We start from the raw sequence: 11887 nt of genomic DNA on the forward strand, positions 1-11887 counted from the left end.
CTACTTCTAAATCCCATATAAGCCTCCTTCCTGCTTCTGTCTGATCAGGCCGCAAAATCCCTCCAGTTCTCAGGTCAATTCCTGGAAACCGCGACCATGACCCCTCACAGAGCCTGGCTCCTGTTCCCCGCCACCACGACCCCTACAGAGCCTGCCTCCTGTTCACTTCCCAGCCGCCTCTCACTGGAGCCGAGGCAGCCGCCCTCTTGTGTCTCTCCCAATAAATCTCTTGTGTGAGGTTTGTTGTGCGGTGTGACTTTGTGGTATTCCTTAGCTCTCAGCTGTCAGGACACCTTTCCCTTCAGAGCTGTGACGCCTGCTTCAGGAAAACCTTTCCCCTCAGAGCTGTGTGTAACACTTCCATTGGAGAAACCTTCCGTTCAGAGCTGTGACGCCTGCTTCAGGAAAACCTTCCCCCTCAGAGCTATCACACTTTCAGATACCACCAAAGTCCAACTTGGTTAACCAATCAGTTTTATTAGGGATACTTAAAGGAACATGGGTGAGGGGTTACTTTACAGGGGCAGAAATGACTCAAAGAGAAGTGCATCACCAAAGCCCACCCCGGCATGGGTGGCAGTTCACAAAGATGGGAACCTGGGGCACACTGCACCCCTGAAGGCAGTTCAACAGGCTGGAGAGTGTCCTTTCCAGGTGCCTCAGTTGGTGTAAGCATCTTCCAGGCAGCTGGTCTGGTCTGAGGGTCTTCTTTACAGCTCAGCTTCCTGAATCTGGAAGGTACTCTCATCTTTTAGTGCTTACCTTGGGAAGGAGAGGCCTGGTGAATCTGGTCAGTTCAAGGGGCTTTCTGAAGATGTGTTGTTGTTTACATTCCTGCTTAAGGAGCTTCCTGAAGGTGGAATGATTCAAACCCCAGAGGAAACATCTAGACAACATCACCTAACTAATCAGATATCAGAATAATAGATGACCAGAATGAGACACTGCTTGGCAGTCCACATGATGTAGTAAACAGTAGATAATCCTTCTGCTAAGGATTCAGGCTGACCTAAGGGTTGGAGAAGTGTATGAGGCTGGGTGTGTTGATTAACACTTACAGGTTAGCAAGATCCACCAATAATAAGACAAATCTCAACCTACAAGTAATCAAAATAAAAAATAGAACAAGCAAACTAAAATTATAAGGTTCAGAGCAAAACCAGAATCGTGTCCTGCTAAATTGAAATGAATGAGCCTGGGTGGAGCACTGGAATACTGTGATGTGGGGTGGAACACTGGAATACTGTGATGTGGGGTGGAGCACTGGAATACTGTGATGTGGGTGGAGCACTGGAATACTGTGATGTGGGGAGGAGCACTGGAATACTGTGATGTGGGGTGGAGCACTGGAATACTGTGATGTGAGGTGGAACACTGGAATACTGTGATGTGGGGTGGAACATTGGAATACTGTGATGTGGGGTGGAACACTGGAATACTGTGATGTGGGGTGGAACATTGGAATACTGTGATGTGGGGAGCACTGGAATACTGTGATGTGGGTGACATGAGCACTGGAATACTGTGATGTGGGGTGGAGCACTGGAATACTGTGATGTGGGGTGGAGCACTGGAATACTGTGATGTGGGTGGAGCACTGGAATACTGTGATGTGGGTGGAACACTGGAATACTGTGATGTGGGGTGGAACACTGGAATACTGTGATGTGGGGTGGAACACTGGAATACTGTGATGTGGGGTGGAACACTGGAATACTGTGATGTGGGGTGGAACACTGGAATACTGTGATGTGGGTGGAACACTGGAATACTGTGATGTGGGGTGGAACACTGGAATACTGTGATGTGGGGTGGAACACTGGAATACTGTGATGTGGGGTGGAACACTGGAAATACTGTGATGTGGGGTGGAGCACTGGAATACTGTGGGTGGGCACTGTATGTGAGTGGGGGAACACTGAATACTGTGATGTGAGGTGGAACACTGGAATACTGTGATGTGAGGTGGAACACTGGAATACTGTGATGTGGGGTGGAACACTGGAATACTGTGATGTGGGGTGGAACACTGGAATACTGTGATGTGGGGTGGAACACTGGAATACTGTGATGTGGGGTGGAGCACTGGAATACTGTGATGTGGGTGGAACACTGGAATACTGTGATGTGGGGTGGAGCACTGGAATACTGTGATGTGGGGTGGAACACTGGAATACTGTGATGTGGCCGATTATGTTGGATAGGCAGACAAAGGAGTTGAGAACTCTGAAAGCTCACTGGACAAAACCTCCTACAAGGTGACCCCTGCCTGACAAGACCGACTGCCAACCTTTGTAAGCTGCAATTGTCTCTCCCTGTTGCTTTGTCCTTTGTAACTGAACTGTTTAGTGTTTCCTGGATAACCAAGCATTCCTCACATTTTCCAGATCCTTTGTGGTCAGAGGAGCTCAGGCGATTCATTCTGTCCTGCGGATTGTGCCTAACCAGTTAATTTAAGCGTTTGCCAATGCCTTAACAATCTCTACCCTGCTGAGGCAAACAGAAACTGTGTCAGGAGATCAGTTTTTGAACCTGAGACTCAAAATTACCCCACCGCCTTTATGGTTGATTCTCATTAAGTGCAAGTCCTGTACTGGTACATTCACTAAGTCCTCTACTTTTTTTAACTTAAAAAAAAATTACAGGTCTGGAGAGATGGCTCAGCAGTTAAGAGCACTGACTGCTCTTCCAGAGGACCCAGGTTCGATTCTCAGCACCTACATGGCAGCTCACAACTGTCTGTAACTCCAGAATCCAACACCCTCACACAGACACACATGCAGGCAAAAGACCAATGTACATAAAATAAAAATAAATAAAATTATTTTTTTTAAAAAATTACATTTTCATTCTTTTTGTGGGAGTAGGGCGCTTGAGCCATGGTGCACCTATAGAGGTCAGAAGGTGACTTTTGGGAGTCAGTCTCCTTCTACCCTGTGGGTCCCTGGGATCAAACTCAGGTTTTTTGTTTTGTTTTGTTTTTTGTTTGTTTGTATTTTGTTTTTCAAGACAGGGTTTCTCTGTGTAGCTTTGCGCCTTTCCTGAAACTCTCTCTGTAGCCCAGGCTGGCCTGGAACTCACAGAGATCCGCCAGGCTCTGCCTCCCGAGTGCTGGGATTAAAGGCGTGTGCCGCCTCCGCCGCTGCCGCCGCTGCCGCCGCCGCCACCCAGCTCAAACTCAAGTTTTATTGGATTTAGCAGCAGGTATGTTTATCTACTGAGCCATCTCACTGACCCTACTACATTTATTTGAACCCTGTGATGGTTAATTTGGTTGTTAGCTTGACAAGTTCCCTGAAGATACAAGTCTCTGGGCATGTTATGTTGTGGAGATTATCTAGATCAGATCCCTGAGTTGGGAAGACCCACTGTAAATGGGGGTGATACTGTTCCATGAACTAGGTTCTTGGATGCATAAAAAGGAAACAGCAAGCTAAGCCTCAGTACTAATTACTCTCTGCTTCCTGGATCAGAGCAATCAGAAAGGTAATACAAACCTTCAAGTCAACACTGTCAGCACTTTTGTGGGGTGACATCTGGTTTTAATGTCAAGTTGCCACACATTAGGATGACCTGAGTAGGGAGCTGTACCTGAGGAATTGTCCTGATAGCCTTAAGAAATGTGGGAAGACCCACACCAAATGGGAGAGCACCCAGACCTTTGCTCAGATCAGAAACAGCTACTTCAAGTTCCCATCACTGACTGAGGACCAGCAGCTCTCCAGAAATTTCCAGGTTTTTAGCACCAGACTGGGAGTGCTGAGGTGGTTCTGGGCCTCTCTAGTGAGAGACACCCACTGTGGGACTACTGCAACTGCTGGGCATCCAGCCTCAAGGGTCAAGCGACTGTCAAATGCTCAGCTTCGCAGGTGTGAGGCAATGCTGTATTTCAATGTAAGCTGATTTAATAAAATTTATACATACACACATTTTACATATCATCCTTGTATTTTGATGTTATACCTCTGAAGTCTATATCCCTTTCTATCACTTCTATTGGATGACCATAAATATCTAGAGGTCACTTATCTATAAAGTATGTATAAAGCAGAGGCAAGCAGTGTAGTGGTATAGACATGTAATCCCAGTACCTGGGAGGCAAAGGCAGAAGGACCAAGAGTTCAAAGGCATCCTTGGCTAGTTTGAGGCTAGCCTGAGCTACATGTGGCCCTGTCTCAAAAATGAAAAGAGTGATGATGATGAAATGGCTCAGTCTGCGAGGCTGACAGAGATGGAAGAAAAAAGTCACTCATGCAAGCTGTCCTCTGACCTCCACACATGCACTGCGGTACACCAGTGCCACTTCCACACAAAATAAAGAAATAAATGTAAATTTTTTTATTAAAAAGAGCTAAGCAGGCCGGGCAGTGGTGGCGCACGACTTTAATTCCAGCACTTGGGAGGCAGAGCCTGGCGGATCTCTGTGAGTTCGAGGCCAGCCTGGGCTACCAAGTGAGTTCCAGGAAAGGCGCAAAGCTACACAGAGAAACCCTGTCTCACACACCCACCCACCCCACCCACCCCCGTGCAAAGAAGAGGCTAAAAGAGAGAGCTAAGCATGATGGCCTTGCTTAAAACTCTTACACTTGGAGGTTGAGGCTGGAGGATCAGAGTTTAGCATCATTCTCATACATAGTGAGTTTGAGGCCAGCCTGGGCTACTTGAGAACTTCCTTTATTGCTTTTTAAACTTTTAAAGTGGCAATGTGCACATGAGTGCAGATGTCTACGTAGGCCAGAAGAAGGTGTTAGACTCCCTGGAGCTAGAACTGCATGCGGTTGTGAGCTGCCTGGCATGGTGCTAGGAACCTAACTTGGGTTCTGTGCAAGAACAGTAGATGCTTTCTCAACCACTGAGCATCTCTTCAGGCCCCTGCTCTTGTTTATTTGTTTGTTGAAAAGAGAGGTGGACATAGTGGCAAATGCCTTTAAATCACAGAACTCAGGAGGCAGAGCTGGGTGGATCTCTGTGAGTTTAAGGCTAGCCCACTCTATGAATGTAGGGAATTCCAGACCAGGCAACATAGAACTTGTCTCAAAAAAAAAAAAAAAAAAAAAAAAAAAAAAAAAAAAAAAGGAGGGGACAGCAAAATGTCTCAGAAGGTGAAGGTGCTTGCCACAGAGTCCAATGGCAGAGTTGGATCCTCAGATGTCACTTGGTAAGGGAGAGAGCTGGTTCCTTTATGATGTCCTCTGACCTCAACATGCACATAAGGATATACACACATGCAATAAAGAAATAAATGTAATCTTTTTATTTACTGTTTATTTTTGAGACAGTCCTAGCTATCCTGGAACTTGCTATTTAGACCAGGCTGGCCTTGAAATGCCTGCCTCTGCCTCCCCAGTGCTGGAATTAAAGGCATGTGCTACCATGCCCAGCAATAAATATGATTTTTTAAAAAGAGGGAGAAGGAAAAAAGAGAATTTGCCTTGAGCTAGTCTGATCCTAGTAGTGGCAACATTACAAGATTACCAGCATGTAGCACCACATGGGGTTCTAGTTTTCTTCCTGGGAAGAGAACCCAGGCTGTGCACATGTTAGATGAGCAATATATTTGGAGTCATACCCCCAGCTCAAGATCAGTGTTTTCTTTTGCAAATAAAAGATCTTCTGTGAAAGACCTCCAGAGCTAAGCAGGGAGAGGTTACTGCGGATTCCTCCAAGCCAGGGAAACATTTGGCACTTTCCCCTGGATTAGAAAGGCGACAAGTGGCTAAGGATGTGTCTCGATGGTAGAGCACCAGCAGAGCCACGCAAAGCTCTGGGTTTGATCCCAAGAATCACTAGAAAGAGCAGGAGCAAAGAGGAAGGGGAAAGTTCGAAGGAACAGTAGTAATTAAGCTCGGTATGGGACATACTACAAATTATGTACCCGAGTGCAGATGTTTAGCAGGCTGTTGACTATTTCCCCTGGAGTTACTAAGAGGTCTGGCAAGAAAATGGAAGTCAATAGCATACATCACATGGTAGTTGAAACAATGCAAGAAGACCAGGCAGGGAAGCTCATTCGGTAAAAGAGCTTGCTCTGCACAACTGAAGACCTGAGTTCAATCCCCAGAATCCACACTAGAAGAACTGATTCCAGAAAATTGTCCTTTGACCTCCACACCGCACTAGGGCATGTATGCACATGTACACACACATTTGCACACGTAAATGACAACAATAAATAATGGTAAGACCCAGACCCAACTGGGGCGGGGTGGAGGGTGTGCTGGTGCGTATCTTTAATCCCAGCTCTCACAAGGCTAAAGTAGGGAGATCTCCATGCATTCAAGGCCAGCTGGTCTACATAGTGAGCTCCAGGCCACCCAGGCTACATAATAAGACCCTGTCTCAAACAAACAAACTATTGCTGAAGACATAATATACTTGGGTTGCAGGACATAGAAAAATCAAGTTGAAATTGACCTGCAAACTTCCTCCCTGATGGTTAGCTTTCATGGTATAAGAAGGTGGTATGAAGGTTACTGGGGATCAAAGACATAAATGGTCTTACCCAGCACTGGAACCTGCATGCTATGATATTGATTTGCCAGGCAAGATGTACCCACTGGTATAATAGTGGCATGAAAGTTATAGAGGTAACCAACTACTTTCTGATGGAATATAAACGCTGGTCCACTGGAAGAAATTCATGTCTAATACTGTAAACATGGTCAAAATTCCATGACTTGGGAGGTCATAGGCCTTAGGGCAGAACTTACCACTGTTTTGCTAAATGGACATGATGCCAATCTGCCCTGTAAATATTTGTGTTTATACCCATAGGTTAGTGCCGTTCTCAACCCTGGCTAGAGAAGCCTCATTCTTCAGCGGGCAGCAAAGCAGAGACTCATAAATGGTCAAAAGGCTGAGATTAGGTGCCTGTTGAGCGCTCAGCCCTAAATGGGACCCATATCGACCTCCCGACACAGGGCGCAGGACACGGAAAGGGGGGTGGAAAGCTGTTAGGAGCCAGAAGATGTGGAGCAGTGCCAGAAGCGCTTTCTTTTGGACTGCACACGGCCGTTGCCCTGCGGACCCACTGCAGCTATGGTAACCTGGACAAGATCCACACAAGGCCAAGCCAGCAAGATGAGGCAAAACTGCAACAGGCAGCACTAATTGGACTCAATGGGTTTAAAACCATCACGAGAAGCGAGGGCCTGAGAGCGGGTGGAGGAGGAGGAGGAGGGTGTAGGATGTGTCCGGGAGTGACGGGAGAACTGGAGATGGGTGTGATCAAGACACAGTCCATATGTATATAACATGGTCAGCAAGTAAATAAAGGGGCTAGTAAGATGGCTCCAACTGTCAGAGCTCATTTTCCCATGTCCAGCAGGTCATAACTTCCTGTAACTCTAGCTCTGGCTTCTGTAGGCACCTGCACTCATACGCACACACCCATGCAAAGGTACATACAAATAATTTTTTTAATGTTTTGTTTTCATTTCGGTTTTTTGAGACACAGTTTCTCTGTGTAGCTTTTTAGAGCCTGTCCTGGAACTCACTTTGTAGACCAAGCTGGCCTCCAACTCACAGAGATCCACCTGCCTCTTCCACTCAAATTCTGGGATTAAAGATGTGTGCCACCACCGCCCAGCTAATTACAAATTTTTAAATCTTTAAAAAATACTCTAAAAAAATAATATATATATATTTTAGATTTATTTATTATATATACAAAGTTCTGCCTGCATATACACCTGCAGGCCCAGAAGAGGGCACCAGATGTCATTATGGATGGTTGTGAGCCACCATGTGGTTGCTGGGAATTGAACTCAGGACCTCAGAAAGAACAGCCAGTGCTCTTAACCTCTGAGCCATCTCTCCAGCCCTCTTTTTCTTTCTTAAGACAGGCCTCCCTATACAGCCTGGGTGTCCTAGAACTCACTATGTAGAGCAGACTAGCTTCAAACTCACAGAGAAAGATTGCCTCTTGAGTGCTGGATTAAAAGCATGCACCACCATGCCTGGCTTATCAATAACCTTTTAAAGTTAGACCAAACTAATTAAAGATCGTTTTAAGAGCCAAGCCATGGTGATACATGCCTTTAACCCTGTTTTTTGACAGCTTTGAAGTTTGTTACTTAGACTATCTGGGAATCTATTCCGAGGATGACTTTCCTTCTTTTGTTCTATTTGAGCAACAGAGACATCTGTATGAGACGTGGAAGGAAGGGGTGAAGCCATAGAGACTTCTAGTGGTGCAAGCCTGTATTCTCAGCACTTGGCAGACTGAAGCAGGAGGATCTGGAGTTCAAGGCTCATCAGGGCTACATAGTGAGACACTGTCTCAAGCAACCCACCAAACGAATAAACAAACGCAAAGCAGTGAGGGACGGAAGATGGGAGAAGAGGCTTCAGCTGGTCCTCTTGTAAGAGAGGAAGAGAAAACAGAGGCCCCCACAGCCCAGCTCCTACGCCACTGATTTCCGGCTCACATTACAGGGGTTTAAGATTTCTATCACGGAAGCCTCCTGTGGTGGCACACGCCTTTAATCCCAAACCCAGGAGGTAGAGACAGCAGGAGCTCTGTGAGTGTGATGCCAACCTGGTCTACAGAGCAAGATCCTGGACAGCCAAGAGTGCATAGAGAGACCTGTCTCAGAAAAATAAAACAAACAAACAAACAAAAAAAGAATTCTAACATGAGACTGGAGCAGTGGCTTAGCAATTACAGTATTGGCTGTTCTTCCAGAAGACCTAGGTTCAATTCCCAGCACCTCAATGGAAGCTCAAAGCTGTCTATAACTCCAGTTCAGAGAATCTGATGCCCTCTTCTGACCCCAATGGACAAAAGGCATGTACATGAAAAAACACTCACAAACAAATAAATAAAAATTTAAAAATTCGGGCTGAAGAGATGGCTCAGAGGTTAAGAGCGCTGACAGCTCATCCAGAGGTCCTGAGTTCAGCTGCTAGTACCCACATGGTGGCTCACAACCATCTGTAATGAGATCTGGTGCCTTCTTCTGTCATTCAGGAATATATGCAGACTGTAGATGTAATAAATAAAATAAACCTTTAAAAAAATTTAAAAATTCTATTATGTTTTTTTGCTTTTTGTTTTTTGTTTTTTGTTTTTTTGACCTGGAAGAAATCTTAAAGTGGTACAGGCCTTTAATCCTGGCACTTGGGAGGCAGAGGCAGGAGGATCTCTGTGAGTTCGAGGCCAGCCTGGGCTATCAAGTGAGTTCCAGGAAAGGCACAAAGCTACACAGAGAAACCCTGTCTCAAAAAAACAAAAAACAAAACAAAAACAAACAAACAAACAAATGCTTATTCAAGCTGAGTATTTTGTCATATGCCTGTAATTCCAGTTCTTCGAAGCAGAATGATAGATAACAAAAGACAAAGAAGATGCCCTTAGTCCATACAAGTCACCCAGTCACCCAAAAAGGAGAATTACAAATTCAGCCATTTCCACTTAGTTCTCAGATGATGATCTCTAAAAAGCAATAAAGCACCAGAAATACAGGTAAAAACTGGCTGAGCCGGTCCTTGGCTCAACCTTTAACTCTTGATCCCCGCCCCTACCTCGAAGTACTGAGATTACAAGGATGCATTTGTCCAACTGCGTTGTTCTTGATTTCAAGAAATCCTCCTGGTAAGATGGCTCAGCTATGAAATCTAATAACCGAGTTCAAGTCCCACCTCCACTCACACTTTCTGGTATTCACATATAGAGACATATACAAAGTAAATGAAAAAAAAATAAATCTAATAAAAAAGAAAACCTTTGTATATATTGTTTGGACAGATAAATCATATAACATAAAACATTTTAAAGTATACCATTCAGGGCTGTATCTTATTTTTGGTATTTGTTTTATTTGTGGGGGTGGGTTGGGTAGAAATGCTGTATGCATGTGTGTTTATATGTGTACAGGAATAGACTCACACAGAGATGTGTGGAGGCCAGAGGTCAACATCAGATGTGTTCCTCTATCATTCTCCACCTAATTTATTTATTTATTTCTTTTTTAGACAAGGACACTAATTGAACCTGGAACTCTGTTTTGGCAAGAGTGGCTGGCAAGTGAGTCCTGGGATTTCCTGTCTCTGCATCCCAGAACTAGAGCAGTAGACACGTTGCCATGCCTGGCTCCTGTGTGGGTGTTAGGACCTGAGCTCATAAGGACCTTACATCCTTATAATTCACTGACAAGCACCTTATCAACCAAGCCATCTCACCACTATGCTTGTTTTTGAGACAAGGTCTAACTATCCACAGAGCTCAAGTCAGTCTGGACTACATAAAAAGTTCCAATCCAGCATGGACTATGGAGTGAAACTCTGTCTCAAAGAAAAAGAAGTTTTCAATTAAAAAAATTAAAATGGGCCGGGCAGTGGTGGCACACACCTTTAATCCCAGCACTCAGGAGGCAGAGGCAGGCGGATCTCTGTGAGTTCGAGGCCAGCCTGGTCTACAAAGGAAATTCAGGACAGCCAGGACTGCACAGAGAAACCCTGTCTTGAAAATCTACCCTCCCCCCAAAAAAAGTCATTTAAAGTGGGAGTTTGTCTTACACATCGGGTTGTTTTATATACATACATACTCCAGATACAGAGTGTATCGTGTAAATATATATATATAACATTGTTTATACATAGATCAAGCACTCAACAGGGAACAGAATTTTTAAATGTTTATTTATTTTATGTGCATGTGTGGTTTGCATTTCTATGTGCATCTGTTTGTGCACCATGTGCATGTAGTGCCTGAGAAGAGCAGAAGAGGGTGTCAGATCCCTGGACCTGGAGTTACAGGAAGTTGTGAGCCACCATGAGGATACTGGGAACTGAACCTGGGTCCTCTACAAGAGTAATAAATGCTCTTTACCACTGAACCATCTCCTCAGCCAAGGTTGATAGAATTTTTAATAATAAGCATTTCCAAAGAAATAAGTCATATGCTGGTCATGTAACCCTATGACCCAAGAGGCAGGAGTTCAAGGCCAGCCTGTACTGCATAGTAAGTTTGGGGCCAGCCTGGGGTGAAACCAGAGACCCTATCTCCAAAAACCTACCCAAAAGACTTGAGTCCTTCCATAACGGAATGGGATACCTTCAGATAGTCCATCACCAACCACCACTTGATAGTCACTCCTTCCGGGATGTTATAAAAGGCTTCCTGCTGGGTTATAGAACAGTGGCAGGATCATGAGAATATGGGGTTGATCTCTGGCATCACACATAAACAAACAAACAAACAAGGTGTCTCTGCCTTGATGGGAAATAGATCACTTCTGAGGTCCTACAAAACGTGGAACATAAACTGACATGAAAACTTCCCTTGTCTATGACAAGGGTGATGAAGAAATGCATTATCTTTTTCCAGAAATGGTATGAATAATGTGTGGCTGAAGCTAATGGTGCACGGGAATATTCTGGACCATTTGGTCTGGATTGTCGGCTGATTCTGGGATTGAAATAAAGTCAATAAAAAGGAAGCTAGAGATGTAAGTGACTGGCAAAGCCCAGGCCGACCATGTGTGAAGCCCTGGGTGTAAGTGACTGGTAAAGCCCAGGCCGACCATGTGTGAAGCCCTGGGTCCTGTCCTAGCACTGAGAAAGAAAGCTAATGGTGCACAAGAGGAACGGTATTAGCAGAGCGGACAATGGAAACATTACTTCTCGAGTAGCTACACTAATGTCTCTGAGGATTTAGTTATTCCACATAGAAGCCTACACAGACTAGCCAAAATAAAGTGAGATTTGAGTTCTTACTAGGAAGCAGAAGTTAGAAGAGGAACAGGAGCTAGAATGGTACAGTCATGAAGAGTCCCAGCAGGGACCGGAGACAGGCTGGTGGGCCAGGAAGAAGCACAGGCTCCAATAGCCTTTGAAGTAACTTTTGCCTTTTTGTATCATCTACATCTCACAAAAATATTTAGTT

The 11887-nt window shown here is 44.9% G+C and overlaps 1 long non-coding RNA gene across 1 annotated transcript; it reads right to left on the reverse strand.

Moving 5' to 3' along the window:
• Positions 1–457: 457 nt before the first annotated feature.
• Positions 458–11885, reverse strand: LOC119087882. The gene is made up of 2 exons (XR_005091393.1): positions 11019–11885; positions 458–731 (listed from the first exon to the last, which is right to left on the reverse strand). It is a non-coding gene; the product is annotated as an uncharacterized LOC119087882 (long non-coding RNA).
• Between the last annotated feature and the right edge of the window lie 2 nt (positions 11886–11887).

This window comes from Peromyscus leucopus, chromosome 4 (genome assembly GCF_004664715.2).
Source record: "Peromyscus leucopus breed LL Stock chromosome 4, UCI_PerLeu_2.1, whole genome shotgun sequence".
Taxonomy (NCBI): Eukaryota; Metazoa; Chordata; class Mammalia; order Rodentia; family Cricetidae; genus Peromyscus; species Peromyscus leucopus.